The 5182-nt window shown below is 39.6% G+C and overlaps 1 pseudogene; it reads right to left on the bottom strand.

Annotated features, from left to right (window-relative positions):
• Positions 1-761: 761 nt before the first annotated feature.
• Positions 762-1442, bottom strand: LOC121327565 (annotated as a pseudogene).
• Positions 1443-5182: the final 3740 nt, after the last annotated feature.

Here is a 5182-nt window from a genome sequence, read left to right as displayed (position 1 = left end):
ATTTTCCAACTTCACGCAACTGTTTTGTTCCGTGTTGGAAAATATTCGTTTTTGTGCACTAATTTTTGCGAGGCACAAATTTTGTGAGGGGATTGCACATCGCTTTGAATATCTGGGCCATACTCTTCGAATGTAAGCAAAATTGATGTGGAGCGAATTAAAGATATGGAACAGATTTTGTTTGTTACAATTTAAAAATGATGAAACTCATAACAGACCACAAAGCACAAATATTAGGCTTTTAGCAGTTTAATAAGGGAGATTATAAATCACAAACAGATAAAGGTTCCAGAAACATTACGAAAATACATTGTTTACCTCAACATTGTGATATTGAATATTATTGTTAATGGCAAGAATCTTTTAAAAATATAATACATATCCTAATTATGTGGCTAGGGTTAGGGACAATAACTGACAATAACCAATATATACAGTAGGTATATAACAAAATATGTCTGTAATGTTTACAGACACTATAAAACAGATTGTAATACAATATGTTAAGTTGTGAATAAAAAATGTAAAAAATCCATTCTGTCTGAGTCTTATTTTAACCAATTAAACATTTTAGGTATGAAAAATGCAATGTTAACATAAAAGGAAGAATACTTCAATTTAAAACCAAATAAAACAGTTTACTGTGGTGTACAGTTTCAATCACAAAGGAGATTTGATTATGTCTTAACACAGACTGAAGCACATTATCAAACGCTTTAAACTCCACTAACCTTGTGTTTTTTGAGAGCACATTTATTTAGCTGGTTTCACACATATTGGCTTTTGCTGTACACGACGGAGGCTTGTCTTTGCAGTGTGGGTGGATGGTAAGTGCTCATCTTGGAGCTCACAGTCAACCTAGTTGTCTTTTCTTCACGTGGTACTGAGATGCATATCATAATTATCCCAGAAGCAAAAAGAAATCCAGAAACAGTCCATCCAATGTATAGGGCTTCTCCTAGCTCCCGTTTTTGAGCAGTGAGCAGCAATGGGTTGTAGAAGTCTTTGATGATGGTGTTAGCAGTCCACAATACAGGAATTATGACACAGATACCTGAATTGACCAGAAGGATTCCTGCAGAAATCAGTATGAACCCTTTTGCCTGTGTACCTTCATCCATGAACGTAGTGCATTTCATTCCAATGAAGGCAATCAGCAGTCCCACAAAGGCTAGCGCTACAGAGGCACACATCAGTCCTCTGCCTGCCTGGAGATCAGGGGGGAGAGTCAGCAAGGAATCGTACACTTTACATTGCATCCTAAAATTTGCTTGTCTCATACAGTTCATCCACAAGCCTTCCCATCTGTTTTCAAAGACAATAATGTTTTCTTCGATGAATGCAGATACCTTCCATTGCGGCATTCCTGTGACTGCACAAGTTCAGACTAATCCGATGATACCAAGAACTAAGGCAACAATTTGTATTGGCCCCTTATTCATGGTTCAAGGTTTTTCGTTGAGAATATTTGCTGAAGAAAAGCACAGGAATAAGACCTGCTGTAGTTCACACAACAAACTAGTTTAGCTATTGTTTGAATTTTAAAAAGGCGTTATTGCTAACCCATTGAGCACTGTACCTGTTAAGTTATTTACCCTCCATTATCTGTAAATGGTGTGGGTAAGGTAATTGCGTACTTTAAAAAACAAGATTATTAACTGTTAAGCATTCCTACTTAAGGATTCATTGAACTATGTTTAATTTGTTAAACAAAAACACAATTAAAGATATTTTGCAAATTAGATGTTATACTATGTTTTTAAATTAATAGTCAAGGAAACTATTTAAATAGAAAATGGTTTACAAATCTGTTTAACATACAAAAAATATCTCTATATCCCCTGAAAATGATATTAATACCTGAACATGTATTAGAAATGTAACTGGACTAATTAATTAAATTGCTGTCTTGAAGAGAAAGAGTCCCTTTCCTGCAGAACCCCTGAACTGTGTGACCACTGAACTAGGTGCCAGGACTAGGTGGTGTCTGGACTGGATTAGGCTGAAAGGACAGTTGAATTATGCAGAGGTAATTCATAACTGCAACAACAAGCATTTTGACGCAAGGAAGATATAAAGCATCCATATCCGACAGAAAAGGGACATTAAAACATCAAAAGGACTGAGTTTTAAAGAGGCAAGATACTTTCCTGAAAGTGACTTTAGCAGAGTGAAAAGACTAAATATCTAAGCAAAACCTAAAGGTTTTGCGTTCCACATCGATTGCTAAACAAGATGCTGACACTCTGCTAAGCGAAGCTGCAGCTCCGGCAGTCTGCCTGAGAACAGGACCCAAGAAGAGAAAGCAAGCTGCAAGCGAGTCAAAGAATAAATGCGATGAGATTGAGGCCCGGCTGAGAGGACTGCCAAAAAATGTAAGAGACTTTTTATCAGACAAACCAGTCTGGGTCTGCTGTACACCTAAAAGCCACAGTATCCAAAAAGAAACTGTGCCCTGCTACCTGCGTAGCTAAAGATTCAATAAAGAGGACAAAGCAGACGGGCGCTGTTATTGATCCTATTTCAGGGATTGAAGACTTTGTTCCCGGGTTTCTGGTTTCTATCGGGATCAAAGACTTTGTTGCTGAGAGGAGAGCCTTTTGTACCGGGCATTAAGAACATAAAGTTTACAAATGAGAGGAGGCCATTTGGCCCATCTTGCTTGCTTGTTTGTTAATCCCAGAATCTCATCAAGCAGCTTCTTGAAGGATCCCAGGATATGAGCTTCAACAACATTACTGTTAGGGTAGAGTTGGCTGCTCAATGTTAAACCTCTAGATTGGGATACTTGTTTTTTTTGTAAAAGTTCCCTTTTTTCCATATACTTAACATGTTTTTTTTTGCATTTTTTGTTCTCATGTACAGGCTGCATGGTACTGAATTTCTGTACCAAGCTGAGTAACGTACACGTGGTCTGTGCTGAGGTAGGGCATTTAGAAGGTTTGGTGAGAAAATATGAAACGGTTCCTGAGTCATTAATAATAAAAAGATAACAGGCTACCATCCGTGACTTTTTGAAATCCTCTCAGCAAGGAATCCTGCCCCTGAAAGAGTGTTTGCTGATTGGGTCAGCAAAACTGTGCAAGTGACATCAGGGCACTGTGGGATCTGTAGTTTTGAGGGAGCCTGTAAACAATACAATCACATTGACACATGCTCCATTTTGAATTACAACTCCCAGAATGCATACCAAACAGCTTGATAAGTGTTTTATTAAAACAACATGACAATACTTTCACAAACGCAACAGACCATCTAATTTACTAGTCAGTAAAAACTAAAATAAAAAATGTGTCCATCAGTAATACAAGGTGAACGAGCATTTAAATAAACTATACACAGTCTTCAGAACACCACTTAATGTGAGGGCAGCAATAAACACTGTATTACTTTGAATTACCACTGCCCTTGTGTAGACACTGCCCTCAAATAAACACCATTCTCAATAATGAAACATGCATATTTTCAATCAGTGTAGATGAAGGGGAGACAGGTTAAAGAAGGGTTTTTAAGCCTTGACACAATTGAGACATGGATTATGTATGTGTGCCATTCAGAGGGTAAATGGGCAAGACAAAAGATTTAAGTGCCTTTGAACGGGGTATGGTAGTAGTTGCCAGGCGCGGGTTTGAGTGTGTCAAGAACTGCAACACTGCTGGGTTTTTCACGCTCAACAAGGATGGCCCACCAACCAAAGGACAGCCAGCCAATTGCATGCCAGTGGTCGAAAATGGTTCATTGATGAAAGAGGCCAAAGGAGGCTGATATGAATTGTGCAGAGTAACAGACGGGCTACAATTAGTCAACTGACAGTCCAGTACAACATTGGTGCCGAAAAACCCATAAAAGAAGGCACAACTTGATGTACCTTGACATGAATATTAACCTTACAGAGTTCCACATCTTTCAGCAAAACACAAGAAACTGCGGTTACAGTGGGCTAAGGAACGAAAACACTGGAGGACTGGAAAAACATTGCTTGGTCTGATGAATAATGTTTCCTGCTGTTTTACGCTGATGGGAGGACTAGATTATGGAGAAAACCACGAGTACATGCATCCATCATGCCGCGTGTCAACATTGCAGGCTGGTGGTGGTGGTGTGATGGTGTGGGGTGTATTTTCATGGCACACATTGGGCCCCTTGATAAAAGTGGAGCAACGTTTGAATGCCACAGGATATCTGAACATCATTTCCAATCAGGTGCATCCCTTCATGGCAGCTGTGTATCCATCTGCTAATGGATTTTTTCAGCAGGATAATGCCCCATGCCACAAGGCTAGGATTGTTCAGGAATGGTTCCACGAACATGACAGTAAATTCAGCTTACTGCAGTGGCCTGCCCAGTCACCAGATCTCAATCCAATTGAGCATCTGTGTGATGAGATGGAACAAGCTATTCGAAGTAGAGATCCACTACCAGCCAACTTGACACAACTGTGGGAAGCATTGGAGTTAACATGAGCCAGCATCCCAGTGGAATGCTTTCGACACCTTGTAGAGTCCATGCCCCGATGAATTGAGGCTGTTCTGAGGACAAAAGGGTGTGCAACTCAATATTAGGAAGGTGTTCCTAATGTTTTGTACACTCAGTGTATAATTTGTGGCAGAGGGCTCTGCCACTTTAAGACATGGCTGACCGGCCCGAAAGACTACGTGCCCCAAAAACCCTTGCAGGTAGTTAAGGGGAGGGGCGGACATAAAAGGGGGCCAGTTTATTGGTCGATGGCCCATGCATGCAGCAACAACTGTAAGTTTAAAGCAGAATAGTGGCTGTGTTAGTGTTTGTTGCTGTCTTTGTTGTTTGTTTTGTTTTTGTATTTTCTGTTTGGCTATCGTGCCGTTTTGTTTTATGTTATTATTTAATAAAAACATTATTTTCCCTGCAACCTTTGTCTGTGGGCAACTGGGGCAACCTTGTCAACCATCAAGCATATAGGCACAATGGGAAAAGTGCTGGGGCCCAACATTCACAAAATTGTTGCTTCTTTTTTTCTTATAGCTATCACCTTTTTTTTACTTCATCAAATAATGAATAAAGCGAGGGAAAGATATTAGAGAATATGTGTGGTAAATAGACAGACAAGACAAGAGTAATGAGTAATATAACAGAAATGAGCATTCAAACGTTGCTCCACTTTTATCAAGGGGCCCAATGTGTGCCATGAAAATACACCCCACA

The sequence above is a fragment of the Polyodon spathula genome, chromosome 15, assembly GCF_017654505.1.
Source record: "Polyodon spathula isolate WHYD16114869_AA chromosome 15, ASM1765450v1, whole genome shotgun sequence".
NCBI lineage: Eukaryota > Metazoa > Chordata > Actinopteri > Acipenseriformes > Polyodontidae > Polyodon > Polyodon spathula.
Note: the sequence above shows the minus strand (reverse complement) of the source record. Positions and strands in the feature narration are given on the sequence as shown.